The sequence below is a fragment of the Ceratotherium simum genome, chromosome 22 (genome assembly GCF_057802395.1).
Source record: "Ceratotherium simum simum isolate JZ-2026a chromosome 22, ASM5780239v1, whole genome shotgun sequence".
Classification (NCBI taxonomy): Eukaryota; Metazoa; Chordata; class Mammalia; order Perissodactyla; family Rhinocerotidae; genus Ceratotherium; species Ceratotherium simum.
In genome coordinates, this window is record NC_141921.1 from 19,144,051 (window position 1) to 19,160,851 (window position 16,801).

The window sequence follows — 16,801 nt, forward strand, 5'->3', positions numbered from 1 at the left end:
TAGATATTTTTTCCTGGTGGCTATAATCATATTATTCTATTAAGGGCCATTGATCATTGTAATTCAGTTTATCTATTTATTATAAAGTGCCATTCAACTATTACTAATAGTTGAGTTATCAAATTCTGGTAGCTGGCATCAAAATAACTCTGAGGGCAACCAGCAAGCAATTAGGGATTGCTGGTCTCTATAGAGTTCAATTACCTTGTGTAGACTGCAAGTTTTGGTAACTGCTCTTATGGTGAAATAATCTTGTGTGCATTTTCTATTTCACTTAGAAACAAGAGTTTTTATTTGTTCTAAGTAAATAACTGACTGTGCCCACTTAAATAGACTGTTTACTCTGATGGCTTAGTGTTTCTGGCTAATAGCCAATAAAGCTGAGCTTCAAGCATCCCAATGCTTTTCAGGGCTAACCTGCTAGCCTTTATTTTGCTTCTCAGCAGGCAAGAGCATCACATCAAAGAGAATGTTCATTAATAAATTGGCATCTGTTTTGTTCTGAATGGCTCCCAAGTGAGCCAGGAGAATTAAGGATGGAAGAAATTCCGATTCTTCCTAGTCCAACCACAAGAGACAATTGAATGGATCCCTCTTAACATGAGGCTATTAATAAAAGGGGGAAAGGGTGCTTATTTATTGGGTACCAGTAGACAAAGGAAAAAACAATGGCACCAATAGCCTCATTCTCCCTAATGGCCCATCCTTCTCCCAATGGTGTTCTCTCTCAGGATAGAGGTGACTGGAAGTGCTGCTAGTGGCCCCTCCTGAACCACAGATTATTCCTGGGCTAACATCTTAAGTTGTGTATTCAGAAGGAAAAAGCCACTGAGTCATCTGTGTTCTCAGGATATCATCTGAACAAGCAAGATGCACCCAGCAGGAGCCCCAACCCCAGAGCACTCAGTCCTCTTAGAGGTTTCCAATCCTGCTACTGAACTTCACCCTTTCTCACATAAACAGACTAACACCTGTACTCCTTTTCTCATCTCTCAGGGCATGACCATCACAAGCAGAACTTGCAGAACCCCTTTATGAAGGCTTAGACTCTGTGAATTTGGTTATTGTGAATCAATTCTCCGAGCCTGATTCCTTTGGGCACAGTGACAGAGCCTAAACTCTGGGCTAGGAGGCCTCTGTTTGGGCAGCTTACCAACTTCTCTGCAAATCATCCTCAGTTTATCTAGATGGAACCATAAGAGTTACAACATTCTATATACTTTAATAAACTCTATCCTACTAGGAAAAGGTAGTGATGGTTTCTTTCCAGTCGGAGCCTTACTGTCTCCAAATTGGGGGTATTCTCAATCCGAAGTTATCCTGTGAGCACGTTGTGGAATTGTTCCCTGGAGCGCGCCCCTCGAAGATGGTTGAGAACCTTTCACTTTCCTAAAGAGGATGTGTTTACCTTGGCAAAATTCCTAGCCCCGATCAGTTGTCACAAAGATCAAGAAGAAAAGAGCATGTGTTCAAAGTTTTTTCTTCTTCTATCTTTAACACGCACGCCCCAGGCAAACGCTGCAGGTACTCTAGGATGGAAGGACTATGCCGGGAAAAGCTCTAATTAATAGGAAGATCCTTGGCTAATCTATGGATTTAGTGGAACATCGAGGGGGCCTTTGAGGAGCAAAAATTGGCCTCTTTGAAGCTCTCCCTGTTAGAGACCAACTCACTATTGTGACTGAACTAAATATATTAAGGAATAGATTGTTAAAGAAGGTCTTCAATTGCCATAATTAAATGGGCAAAGAGTTTGAAAAAGAAGAACAAACAGTAAATAATACATGCAACAATATTCCTCCTGGCTAGTAATCAGGAAAAAAATTCAAAAGAAAGCACATTTCATTTGGCCCTTCTAAAATAAAGAAAACTATATTTAAAATAATAGCCCCCGTTACTGATGAGATTGTGATAAAACTGAGGTCAGAATACGAATGAAAACAGGAATACCATTTACAAAACAAAATAGCCATAACTAGCAATAGTCTTTTATTTGGTATACAATTCAATGATTTTAGTATAATTACAGAGTTGTACAACCATCACCATAATCTAGAAACAGTCTTGAAGATATTAATATTCTTGAAATTACTTCTGGGTCAATAATGAATAATAGTAGTGGTTATCCCTTATTGAGTACTAACTCAGGACCACGCATTTTGCATGTAATTTATTTCTTTCAATTCTCTCAACAATCCTATAATGAAGGTGATATTAGTGACTTTATTTTACAAATGAAATATTGAGACCCAGAGAAGTAATTTTCCCAAAGTACCACACATAGTTGTAGAACTAGTGTTAAAAACCAGACATTCTCTTTCCTGAACCTGTAATCTTAACTACTACACTATAAGGGAATAATACAATGAAAGTAAAAAGCTTTATGCAGGAGGAGTTAATTGCAGAATTCTGTAAGATCCAAAAATGCATATAACCTAAATGCTCAATAATCCAATATAGAATAGGTTTAATAAATTATTGTGTCTACTATCTAGCCATAAAAAGAAAGAAAGTAGAGCTTATAGAATCAAAGAAAATATCTCTGAGATTCTATAGCAGAGTGTAATGATTATTGGATAAGTGAATAAACCAGCAGAGCCCTTGCCTTCCTCAATTTCTGGCCACCCCAAATGATCATCGCTTGCTGCATACCCAGGGCCGAGCCCTGTGTCTCCACTCATGGGGCTTTCCAAGTGCCTGTGGGAAGTGAAGGCTCCTCTCTGGGTATCTCCATCTGAGCTATAGACTTTGGCCTTGAAGATGTTCCCCATGGACAAAATTTTGATGGTGTTGTCTGTGTTTGCAAAAAATTGAAAAGACGTCTGCGTGTGTGCAAAATCTGGAAGGTGGTGTGCAAAAATAAAAATAGTTGCAATGTTTGCTAGAAGAATTAAAGTAAATAATGAAGTTCATTATTTAAAAATTTTTTCTTCAATGTTGTTAGGCTGACTTTTCAGCAATATTTTGTTTTTATGAAAAGGAGTCTCGGGCCGGCCCCGTGGCTTAGCGGTTAAGTGCGCGCGCTCTGATGCTGGCGGCCCGGGTTCGGATCCCGGGAGCGCCCCGAGGCACCACTTCTCCGTCCAACGCGAGGCCGAGTCCCACGTACAGCAACTAGAAGGATGTGAACCTATGACGTACAACTATCTACTGGGGCTTTGGGGGGAAAAACTGAATAAATAAAATCTTTAAAAAAAAAAAAAAAAAAAAGAAAAGGAGTCTCAACCTTCATCTTGTTCCTAAGACAAAAGTCAAATCAATTGAGGCCTTAGTGCTGCATCCAACCCAATCCTTAGACCTTGGCAAGAATTCATCCTCTAGAGAATGTTTTGGTTAGGAGTATTTAATTGTTCTATGTTCTGGGGATACAGCAAAGCATAAGATAAACAAAGTCCCTGCTCTCTTAGAGCTTACATTCTAGAACTGCATTGCCCAGAACAGTAGCCACTAGCTGCATGTGGCTATTTAAATTTAAATCAACAAAAATGAAATAAAATTTAAAATTCATTTATTTAGTTGCACCAGCCACATTTCCAGTGCTTAAGAGTCATATGGTAACTAGTGGCTACTGTAATGGACAGCTCAGATATAAAAACATTTCCATCATTGCAGAAAGTTCTATTGGTCAGCACTCTTTTAGAGGGAGCAGTCTGACAACGAACAAGTAAATAAAAATGGACAAGAGTCAAAATTACTCTGAAGAAAATAAAAGACAATGATGCCATATAGACGGATGGTCTTTGTGAAAGCATCTCTGAAAAGCTGACATTTGAGCTGAAAAACTAATGAAAAGAAGGAGCCAGTCATGTAAAGTTCTGGGGACAGAACGTTCCAGGAGGAGGGACAGGCAAGCGCAGATGCCATGAAGTGGGAATGAGCTTGGGGTATTTAAGAAACAGAAAGGTCATTTTGGCTAGAACTTTCTGAGCAAGGAGGAGAGTGGTCCAAGATGAGTGGAGAGATAGGTAGGGCAGAACCGGTAGGAGCTTCCAAGGTTATGATGAGGAGCTTGCATTTACCTCTGTCTATCTTCAGAGGGTGGCCAGTCTTGAGGTCTACAGAGAAGCCTAGACATTTTGTTAGATTTTTGGCACTATAAATTGCATATTCAGACACTTGAGACCCTGGGGCAGAGCAGAGTTGCAGAGCCCGACAACAGTTCTAGAATTGAACAGAAGATGGTGTCAGAGAAGTTGGGCTTGCCAAAGACAAACAGGAGGAGTTGGGGCACCAGCCAGCAGCATTCACAGTCCCGTTACTGGATCAGGCAATAGACTCTCTCAGGCAAGTTGGTGCTTTCACAGGGCTGCAGAGAGCTCCTCCTTGCCTACCTCCTACAGGGATAGTAAATCCAAGGCCATGCTCACTTAGTTGGTTCCACCCTAACAACAAACATTTTGGATATTAAAGGGACACAGCATGGTTCAGATGAGCATAACAGAAGCCGGGAGTGGAGAAGGAGAGAGTCACATCCCCTCATCTGGGAGTGTTCAAAAACAGAGCTGTCTTCCACCCTGATCTAAGACCCATTCATTCCATCATTCATTCCCTCAACAAATATTAGTTGTCTACTTATGCTACTTGTGCTATGAATTGTTTTAGGTGGTAAGGATATAGTCGTAAATAAGACAAAGTTCTTACTCTTATGTAGCTTACAAAGTAGGTAATAAACAATGGATATATAATAGGTGGAAAATTAAACAGGAAAGGGGATAGAGAGTTACAGGAGCATTTATTTTACATATATTATTTGGGGGAAAGCTCTATGTAGGTGACTACTGAACAGAGATTGGAATGAAGTGAGGGTGTAACCCATGCAAATACTTGGGGGAAGAGCATTCCAGGCAGAAGAAACAGCAGATATCTTGGGGTGGGAGTCTGCTTGGTGGGCTCACGGAATAGCAGGAGGCCGGTGTGCTGGAGCTCAGTGAATGACAGTGAGAGGGCTGAGAGATGCAGCCAGGGATGTGAGGCTGGAGGCTGGGTACCGCTAATGCAGGGTCTTGCAGGCCACTGTAAGGATATTGGATTTTATTTTAAGCATGATGGAACCTTATCAGAAAGTTGAGAAGAAGGAGTAACATGATCTGATTCACATTTTTGAAGAATTACTCTGGCTGCTGTGGTGAACAAATTGTAGGGGCCAAAGTGGAAGCAAGGAGACGTTAGAAGGCCTTTGCTGTAGCTCAGGGGAGAAATGACAGACAAGGATGGCAGCGGTGGAGGTGGTGAGTTGCCAGATTCTGAATGTATTTTCCTGATGGGATTGGCTGTGGATTATAAGAGAAAAAGAGGAGGGAAGGGTGACTCCAAAGTTTTTGGTCTGAGCAACTGGGTGAATATAATGTCATTTACAGAGACAGGAAACCCCTGGAGAGGAATTGGGTTTTTTGGGGGGGTGGGGAGGAGTGTGGTGGACAGTGGGATGATCCCAAGTTCATTGCAGACATGTTAAGTTTGAGATGACTATTAAACAATCAAGTAGAAATGTTGAGTAGGTAGTTGAAAATACATGTCTGGGTTTAGGAAAAGAGGCCAGGGCTGGAAACAGAAATATAGAAGGGTTCACTATATAGATTGTATTTGTTTATTTATTTATTTATTTTTATTACAGAAAAATTTTAGGCATATACAAAAGTAGAGAGAATAATATAATGAAGATTCATGTACCCATCACCTAGCTTCATTAATTACTAATATTTTGCCAATCTTGTCCCATCCTCCCCTACTTTTCCCTGGGTGGGAGTATTTATTATTATTATTTTTTATTGAGGTAGCATTGGTTTATAACATTATATAAATATCAGGTGTACATCATTTTATTTCAATTTCTGTGTAGGCTACATCATGTTCACCACCCAAAGACTAATTACCATCCATCACCACATACATGTGCCCTGTTACCCCTTTCACCCTCATCCCTCCTCACTTCCCCTCTGGTAACCACTAATCTAATCTCTGTATCTATGTGTTTGTTGTTATTGTTGTTGTTTTTATCTTCTATTTATGAGTGAGACCATACGGTATTTGACTTTCTCCATCTGACTTATTTCGCTTAGCATAATGCCCTCAAGGTCCATCCATGTTGTCGTAAATGGCAAGATTTCATCTTTCTTTATAGCTGAGTAGTATTCCGTTGTGTATATATACCACATCTTCTTTATTCATTCATCCCTTGATGGGCACTTAGGTTATTTTCAAGTCTTGGCTGTTGTGAATAATGCCACAGTGAACATAGGGTGCATGTATCTTTATGCATTCGTGTTTTTGTGTTCTTTGGATAAATACCCAGCAGTGGAATAGGTGGATCTTATGGTAGTTCTATTCTTAATTTTTTGAAGAATCTCCATACTGTTTTCCATAGTGGCTGCGCTGGTTTGCATTCCTGCCATCAGTATATGAGAGTTTCCTTTTCTCCGTAACCTCTCCAACACTTATTATTTCTTGTCTTTTTAATAATAGCCATTCTGATAGGCATGAGGTGATATCTCATTGTGGTTTTGATTTGCATTTCCCTAATAGTCAGCGATGTTGAACATCTTTTCATGTGCGTGTTGGCCATCTGTATATCTTCTTTGGAAAATGTCTGTTCAGATCCTTTCCCCATTTTTAAATTGGGTTGTTAGTTTTTTGTTGTTGAGATGTATGAGTTCTTTGTATATTTTAGATATTAACCCCTTATCAGATATATGGTTTGCAATATATTCTCTCAATTGTTAGACTGTCTTTTCATTTTGTTGATGGTTTCCTTTGCTGTGCAGATGCTTTTTAGTTTGATGTAGTCCCATTTATTAATTTTTTTCTTTTGTTTCCCTTGTCTGGTCAGACATGGTATTTGAAAATATACTGCTAAGACTGATGTTGAAGAGTGTACTGCCTATGTTTTCTTCTAGAAGTTTTATGATTTCAGGTCTTACATTCAAGTTTTTAATCCATTTTGAGTTAATTTTTGTGTATGGGGTAAGATAATGGTCAATTTTCATTCTTTTGCGTGTGGCTGTCCAGTTTTCCCAACACCATTCACTGAAGATACTTTCCTTTCTCCATTGTATGTTCTTGGCTCCCTTGTTGAAGATTAGCTGTCCATAGATGTGTGTGTTTATTTCTGGGCCCTCGATTCTGTTCCATTGATCTGTGTGTCTATTTTTGTGCCAGTACCATGCTGTTTTGATTACTATAGCTTTGTAGTATATTTTGAAATCAGGGAGTGTGATACCTCCAGCTTTGTTCTTTTTTCTCAGGATTCCTTTGGCTATTTGGAGTCTGTTCTTGTCCCATATAAATTTTAGGATTCTTTGTTCTATTTCTGTGAAAAATGTCATTGGAGGGCCGGCCCTGTGGCTTAGCGGTTAAGTGCACGCGCTCCGCTATTGGCGGCCGAGTTCGGATCCCGGGTGCGCACCGATGCACCACTTCTCCGGCCATGCTGAGGCCGCGTCCCACATATGGCAACTAGAAGGATGTGCAACTATGACATACAACTATCTACTGGGGCTTTGGGGAGAAAAAAGGAGGAGGACTGGCAATAGATGTTAGCTCAAAGCCGTTCTTCCTCAGCAAAAAGAGGAGGATTAGCATGGATGTTAGCTCAGGGCTGATCTTCCTCACAAAAAAAAAAATGTCATTGGAATTTTGATAGGGATTGCACTGAATCTGTAGATTGCTTTAGGAAGTATGGACATTTTAACTACGTTAATTCTTCCAATCCAAGAGCACAGAATACCTTTCCATTTCTTTGTGTCTTCTTCAATTGCTGTCAACAATGTTTTATAGTTTTCAGTGTACAGATCTTTCACCTCTTTGGTTAAATTTATTCCTAGGTATTTTATTCTTTTTGTTTCAATTGTAAGTGGGATTGTATTCTTAATTTCTCTTTCTGCTACTTCATTTGTTAGTGTATAGAAAGTCAACTGATTTTTATATGTTGATTTTGTATCCTGCAACTTTACTGTATTCGTTTATTATTTCTAAAATTTTTTTCTTGGATTCTTTAAGGTTTTCTATATATTAAATCATGTCATCTGCAAATAGTGACAGTTTCACTTCTTCCTTTCCAATTTGGATCCCTTTTATTTCTTTTTCTTGCCTGATTTCTCTGGCTAGGACTTCCAACACTATGTTAAATAAGAGTGGCAAAAGTAGGCATCCTTGTCTTGTTTCTGTTCTTAAAGGGATAGCTTTCAGTTTTTCTCCATTGAGTATGACATTAGCTGTGGGCTTGTCATATATGGCCTTTATTATGTTGACGTATGGGTAGGAGTACTTTAAAGCAAAATATGGACATTTATTGTTTTCCCTGTAAATACTACCGTATGTAATAGATTGCTTTTAAAGTCATGGGGCCAGATGATATGACCCAGGGAGTGTATATAAATAGAGAAGAGGTTGGAGGACTGATTCATGACACTCTGCCTTTAGAGGTTAGGAGCAGGAGGAGGAACTAGCTAAGGGGACTGAGAAGGAGCAGCAAGAGAGATAGGAGGAAAAGTGTGGGGAGCATGGGATCTTGGAAGCCACATGAAAAATGGGTCTCAAGAAGGAGGGAATGATCGTGCCAAATGCTGTTGAGAAGCTGAGAAAAATGAGAATTGAAAAATAACCCTTGGATTTAGTAAAGTGGTGCTCACTGGTGACCTCGATGAGAGCAGTTTAGTGGCGTTATGAGCATAAGAGCTTGATTAAAATGGGTTCAAGAGAAAATGAGAGAAGAGGCAATAGAGACTTCAAGTATATACAACTTTATGAGGGATTTTTTTCTGTAAAAGGAGCTGGGAAATAGGGTAATAAACAGAGGAGGGTGTGACGTTCAAGGGAGGTGCATTTTTAAGATAGGAGAAATTACAGCATATTTGTATGCGCATGGAAACAATCAAGTAGAGAGGGAAATTCTGATGATGTAGAAGTGAGAGGGAATAAATTAACAAGCTAAGTCCTGGAGTCATTAAGAGGAAGTGAGATCTAGGGTTTTAGATCATTCATTTCAGTAGCTACAAGAAATTCTGAAGACCCAGGCCTTGCCTCTGGTGGATCAGATCCTAGCGCAGAGGCATACCCTCTTCCTTATCAGCACCAGTTCCAGGGAATGAACATCTTTGCCCAGAGAATGGCTGGGGCTTGTCATTGAGATAGATGGGATCCTCTCTCACTAAGTGGAGTCATTTGGATGTGTCTTATGCATTGTGGAGTCTACATCTATCCAGTGAGTCCCCCTGCAAGTGGTTCTTGTGCCCAGACGCAGCTATATAGACATGTGGGTCCCCCCAAGAATTGGCAATAAAGTTGAGTACACCAGATACTAAGAATAGAAAACACTTTTTTGTCTTCCCTCATAGCATTCATTTTGTCCAGGGAAGCTGACTTGAACTCAGGGGTGGAGCATATCGGTGCGTACTTGGTCACAGTGATAGGTCCAGGGGGTGGGCATGTGATCTAATCCAATCCAATCATATCTTTTTTAGGAATGCAAGGCTAACAACTCCCTGTTTCCTATAAGATGTGAAAGAGACAGTGTGTAACCCTGGAGCTATGAGCATCAATCCTGGGACAACAAAAGAAGTCATTCTTTTGATGAAGCCAACATTTTAGAAGGCAGACCTAAGGGATGAAAAGAAATTAGATCCTTGTTGAGCTGCTGGACCAAGCCTTGCCCAAAGTTCTAATATCAAGTTACAGCATAGCTCTGAAAAATTTTCAGTTACGTGGAATAATAAATTCCCTTTACCACTTAAGCCAGTTTGAGTTGGATTTTCTATTATTTGCAACCAAAAGTATCCTAATTGAAGTATGAAGAAAGGTACAGTTGTCTACTGGATTATGCATTTATTAAACATGTTTATTGTACACCTGTGTCAAGCATGTGCTACACTAGAGATACGGTAGTAAACGAAGAAGATGGTGTCCTCATAGTCTAAAAGCAACTCCCCAGGCACCTTCTCCTTGAAAGGCTCTTGGGCCCTTTGTTCTTTGCTGCGAGCCCCAGTGATTCAACCCTTTCCTCTCTCTTCTCAGAGCCGCCACCTCCTGCCTTCACCACGAAATTCTCTAGCCAATTTTGTCTCAAAGCATGTTTATCTTCCCAGCTCTCCTTGTCTTTGTCACTGTGTCAATTGGGGATCAGTGACAGAAACAGAAACTACTCTAGATATTTCAAGCAAGAAGGAATTTATTTCAAGGAAATAGCTGTTTTACCAAACCACTAGAAGAGCTGGAGGACTGAAAGTCAGGGAAAGTCATCCTTTGTTCTCAGACTTGCCACTAGCTTTCAGAGAGTCAGAAGTTTTAGGAATTCCAATGATTACTGCTACATGCAGCACTAAGGTGGGAGATTTGTGGGGAAATACTTGGCTGCCACTGAAAAACCTCTTGTCTTCCTACTGCTGCCTGAGAAGCAATAATACATGGCTTTTGCTTCTTGTTTGCTTTCCAAATCTCATCTGAACACCTTTCATTGGCTGGCAGTAACCTGAACTCCACTGGTAAGGGATTTTGGAAAGTGTAGATCCCAAATTTCCAGTCCCTGTGATACGGGAGAGCACAGAAGGGGGTAAATGGTTTGAATTTCTGACAGACAATCTGACACAGTGATCCACTAAAGGAGGAACCCAACTGCTTTCTTTTAAGGGTTTGTCTGCATACCATAGATACTCTCTGAAGACAGTGGTGATTTGCCTGGAGAGGGGTCCTAGAGAAAATATTTAGCCTAACAGAAAGCAGATCAAACTTGTGTAAAAGGACGGGGCTTGGGGAGCAGCAGCTTCACTCAGGAACGATTCATGTGGTGCAGTCCATCCTCATGATGGAGTCAGTTATGGAGGTCACCAGACTGCCTGCCTACTCTCCATTCACCCTACAAAGAAGTCTGCCTGATGATGTGATATGCACCTCCTGCTCACATAGAGCCCAAGGTTAAGGAACAGACCTATTGGAAAAACACACGTGCAGAGGAAACTCTATAGGAATATGAGTGGGAAACCAAGCAACCAAAGAGGAAAAAAAAGCAAACAAACAACAAAAAACCCCAGGTTCTCTATAAAGGAATGAGACTTGTCATCATTAAAATGAATGTCTTCTAAGTTGTGAGGGAAGAAGTATTTGAACCTAGAATTGTTAAAGAGAAATAGAGCCAGATGCTAGGTAAAGGCAGTAAAGATATTTTATTCAGTACTACTGCAATATGGGAGAGAGGCTTCAGTAAAACTGAGCTCAACTCCAAATACAGCAAAGGCAGCTGGGGACTTAAAGGCAAAGAGCAGAGTGAGGGGGTCAGTGGATGGAAAATTACTATGAAGAGACATCAAGGGTAGGAAGATTCTTGATAAACTTACCTAATGGGATTCTTGCTAAAAGCAGGCCAAGGACTTAAACATCAAGGGTGGGAGTAAGGAACTTGATCAGATATCAATGGTGATCAGATATCAATGATGGGGGGATTCTTACTGAAACTGGGCAAGATAGGCTGAGGACAGAGCCCAAGGACGAGGCATAATCAAAAAGGGGCCTCAGAGGTGACAGTCTAAAGTTTGGTCAAGGAGAGAGTCTTTGTCAGAATTCTATACCTAGCCAAACTGCCAACTGAATGTGAGGGCAAAATAAGAAACATGTAAGAACTCAAAATGTTTAACACTACAAACTCTGTATGAAAAAATTACTCAAAGCTATACTTTAGCAAAATAAAATGGAATCAAATAAAGAGGACTATATGGGATATAAGTAATAGAGGTATAAGACCAGACAAAGTGAAAAAAGCTTGGGAAAAAATAAAAGATCCATAAGATCCTAATATGTGGAAGGCTCCCTTTTGAGTTACAAAGTTTTAACGACATAGGAATATATTTCCATCACTAAGAGTCTAATCACACTACTTGGGTCTATAATTAATATTTATAGAATTATTATATGGTAGATGTTGGGTTTTGGTTTTTAATTTTTAGTCATTCTATATACAAATTAATTTTGTATTTCATTTAGTCACAAAATAATATAAATATTTACAATAATTAACAAAATTTAGAAGTGGAGAGAAGTGGAAAGAAGGGAAAATTTGTTAATTTCTTTATCTTTTAATGCGGAAAGAGACAGTTAAAAACTGGTAAACCAGTAAATAATTATACTGATTGAAGAAATCATGGGAAACATCAGGAAAACTAAACAGCAGAAATTATTAACAGACTGGCCTCTACGAAGTGAGACTTAGTAAGAAATGGGGAGGAAGACAGACTTTATCTTCTCTTTTAAGCCTTTCTTAAAATGTAAACATTGTGTGCACATATATCTATATATGGTAAAAAATTTCAGAAGCTTTAACAGTTGTCTCTATGTTACAAAAAAAAGAATGATATTCTTTTCCATTGGGCAAGAAGATGAAAGCATTTTCTCAGAAGTTTTTAATGTAGACGGCATGTCTAATATAACTCTTTCACTTTTAATATCATCTTTGTAGCCTCCAATAGTTTAAAAACCTAGAAATCTTGATATTACCTTTCTCCATTGCTGCCACCAGGTAATAATATCACGGTCTTTTTGCATGGCCTAGACGAAGGAGTAAATTGTTTCTCAGTCCAAGTGTATTTACTATGTGTGGTCACTTGGTGAAATCTCTGTTCATTTTATTGAAAGCCAGTAGGTATCTAGACCTTGATTATTAATAAGCATGTTTTTTTAATAGCAAGCAACTTTATTAAAAATTGTAATCTATAAAAAACATTTTCCAGGCCAGCCCGGTGGCGCAAGCGGTTAAGTGCACGCGCTCCGCTGCTGCGGCCCGGGGTTCGCCGGTTTGGCAGATCCCCAGGCGCGCACCGATGCACCGCTTGGCAAGCCATGCTGTGGTGGCGTCCCATATAAAGTGGAGGAAGATGGGCATGGATGTTAGCCCAGGGCCAGTCTTCCTCAGCAAAAAGAGGAGGATTGGCAGATTTAGCTCAGGGCCGATCTTCCTCACACAAAAAAAACAAAAACAAAAAACATTTTCATTTCTTGTGTGCAAAAAAGAAAATTGAAACCTGTGAGCATTCAGATACTTCTCTATGTCCCCATGGTTCGTTGTCTATTCAGGGAGTAGATATGTATCTTGTTAACTTTCAGTACTCTTTGAAGTTACATTGAAATTCAGGCTTTGCAAGTTCTCACTTCCTATTATAATATTAATAAGCTTCAGAGGCTGCTTATTAAAATAACAACTTGGAATTTACTTAAATTGAGAGAACTTTACTTGTTTCTTGCTAAATGGTTCCTCTTAAAATCAAATCCAGCGGAAGTAAGAACTCTGTTGGTACTTCTCTATGTGGACTTTTAATTATTTGAATAAAAAATGCTGGGATGAAGGGTGAGCGCTGAAGGGGTCAATGGAAGAGAGAGGCCAGAGGTTGAACTTTGTGGGATGAGCTCTATTTAGGTAGGTGGAATAAGGATGGTGAGCCCATTCAAGATGGTAAAGATCATTTGGAACAAGGAGCAGAAGCAGGGAACACCTCTTATAGATCTGCCCTGTTAATGTGGGAATAAAGGGAGATAGGTTTGGAAAGAAAATTTTCAGTTTTTATTTTAAATACAAAAGCTTCAATCATATCCCAAAGACTAGGGAGAAGTAAGTGTTGATGTTTTGTTTTTCGTTTTGTTTTGTTTTAAGAAAAGCCAGTTTATTGTTCTTATAAAAATAATACATTTTCATTGTAAAGAATTTAAGCAATGCAAAAAAAAAGCACAAAGGAAAAAAATTTTAAAACCCCTACACCCCACTATCTAAAAATAACGATTATTAATATTTGGTTAACATCATTCTAAATATCTTTCCATGCTTTTATACAGATAGAATGGTAGACAAATAGACATATAGATAGATAGATCTACTCTTTAAAATGGTATCTTAATATACCTTTAATTAAAAATTAAAAAGGGGGCTGGCCCCATGGCTTAGCAGTTAAGTGCGCGCACTCTGCTATTGGCGGCCCGGGTTCAGATCCTGGGCACGCAGCGACACACCGCTTGTCCGGCCATGCTGAGGCGGTGTCCCACATACAGCAACTAGAAGGATGTGCAACTATGACATACAACTATCTACTGGGGCTTTGGGGAGAAAAAAGGGAAAAAAAACGAGGAGGATTGGCAATAGATGTTAGCTCAGGGCCGGTCTTCCTTAGCAAAAAGAGGATTGTCATGGATGTTAGCTCAGGGCCGGTCTTCCTTAGCAAAAAGAGGATTGTCATGGATGTTAGCTCAGGGCTGATCTTCCTCACACACACACAAAAAAATTAAAAAGTATTAAATTTAAGCTTACTTGAAGAAACTAAAAGAAAAGCTGGACATCAAATAAAGGTTTATTCACTACAAGTGCTATTATTTCTTAAAATATCAATTTAAGGTTAGGAAAAGCAATATTGATATTATGTTGCTCTGTTATTTTTTAAAAAATATATTTTAAATTAGAATCAACTCACCCTGCTGTGGAAGATCAGGACATCGGTGCACACACTCTATTTTCCGTAACCTCTTCCCTTAAGGCCCACTATTTCTTAGTCATATTATTACACATTGTTAATTTATATAAGATATATATGCTCTAAAACAATAATTCACGAAAGTGTTCAGTATTAATTATATATTTAAATGGATTCAGTGATCATCACAAATCCTTTTACCAAAATTTCTCAATTCTTAAACTCTTAATTTTATCCTATTTCTTAATTGTCTGAATTCTACTTTCAAGTATTTCTCTTTTCTATGAGTCCTTTTATATTTGGGGGAATTTGCATGGTACCTTTATTTATCTTGGTTGGGTATAATATTCTTGGATCATCCTTTTGTTCTTTCAAAACTCTGTAGACAATGCTCCATTGTTTTCTGTCTCTGGATGTTGCTATTGAAAAATCTGAGGACAGCCTGATTTTTTTTTCTTGTAAATCTACTTTTTCTGCCTGGATGCCAGAATTTCAATAAATTAATTAAAATAGGTCTCAGAATTGAATATTTTGTATCAAAATGTCTTGTTTTGACCTTTCAAGCTACAGATTAATTCATCATTTTAGAGGAAACTTCTGTTTTTATATTTTTGAATACTTCCTCTGTTCCATTTAATGAGTTCTCAACTCCAGGGACCCCAGTAACCTCTGTCTTCCATATCTATTAGCTTCTCTCTGATTGTTTTAATCTCTTTGTGTTTTTCATTTGCCTTTATTGTGATTATTTCAAGCCTTTTTTCCACATCAATATTCCATTTCCAGCCGTGTCTATTCTGTTGCTTGCTGTGTTGATGTATTTATTAGTTCTATGATATTGTTTTGGTCTTTGCTTTATCAGATGCGCAATTTCCCTATTCATCTCTTTCAGTTGTTTTATTATCTCATTTTTGAGTTCTTAGTCTACTGAGCTCATTTTTTTTTTAGGTTATTCTAAAGCTCAAAGCACTTAGGGTGAATTTTTTCCGTTTCTACTTGCCTCCTGAATTCCTTCCCACTTTATCTGAAACTGGTTTGGTTTTCCTAATGAACTGCAATTTGAGGGCTGTTATTTTATGCTGTATGCACTTTTTCTATGATTTAAGCTTGTCTGAAGAGGGAGAGGGGGCAGAACTCAGAGGAGGTGGTGTGCAGCCTTTGTTAGAAGACCTGAGTTCTGCAATCACTTTCGAGGTTTTAAGTGTCTATTCCAGACTTCCCTCTACTAGGGGTTGCTGTGGGAAACAGCCTCAATCCTTGGCACCTCCCTCAATTCAGTATGATTTCTTGGAGTCTTCACTGCTACCTAACAGAGTTAGTCTATTCTTCACTTCTCATTTTACCTTTTTCTCCCAGTAGCCATTTTCACTTTCCAGAGAGAAGGGATGAAAGATAAGGAAACCACTTGGGGCCGGCCCCACTGCTTAGCAGTTAAGTGCAAGCGCTCTGCTTTGGGGGCCTGGGATTCACAGGTTCGGATCCTGGGCACACACAGACGCACTGCTTATCAAGCCATGCTGTGGCAGCGTCACATATAAAAGTAGAGGAAGATGGGCATGGATGTTAGCCTAGGGCCAGTCTTCCTCAGCAAGAAGAGGAGGATTGGCAACAGATGTTAGCTCAGGGCTAATCTTCCTCAAAAAAAAAAAAAAAAGGAAACCACTTAATTTTCTTTTTTCTTAGAATATTTGTGCATAGGTATGTGCTAATTCCCAGGATTTTGTGGACCTAACAGTATGAGTTTTGATGGAATGGAGGCAGGACTGGAAGCCTTGACATGCTCCAGACCAGAATCTGCTATGTCTTTCCTTGACTACCACTTGTTGACATTTAAGATACTGAGTTGTTACCCTTTGTTTGCTATGGATGAAATTTTAACTTTTTAAATTTTCTTAGGTATTGGTGGAAACAAAGTCTATGAGAAAGCTTTATTCCATTATCTTAACCTAGTAGTACTATAACTTTTAATGTATATATTTATAAATCTTTATTTTTTCTGATTATAAAAGTTATATATCTATACATATATCAAATCATTATGTTGTATACCTTAAACTAATACAATGTTTTATGTCAATTATATCTCAATAAAACTGGGGAAAAAACCTGGAGAAAATTAAAATAAAAGTTATTTACCCTTCCTGTAAAAATTCAAACCATACAGAAGTGTATAAAGTAAAAAGTGAAAGTTCCTTATAATACAGCCCCCAAGAATATTACTTGTAACAGTTCCCTGATCTTTTTCTATATTTATTTTCTCTATTTTTTCTTGCCAATGCTTCAGCCTTTCGGTGAAAAGCTGTGGAAATACGTGAATATATAGATGTTTAAAGAAGAGCTTTATTAAGGGAGATTTTACATACCATAAA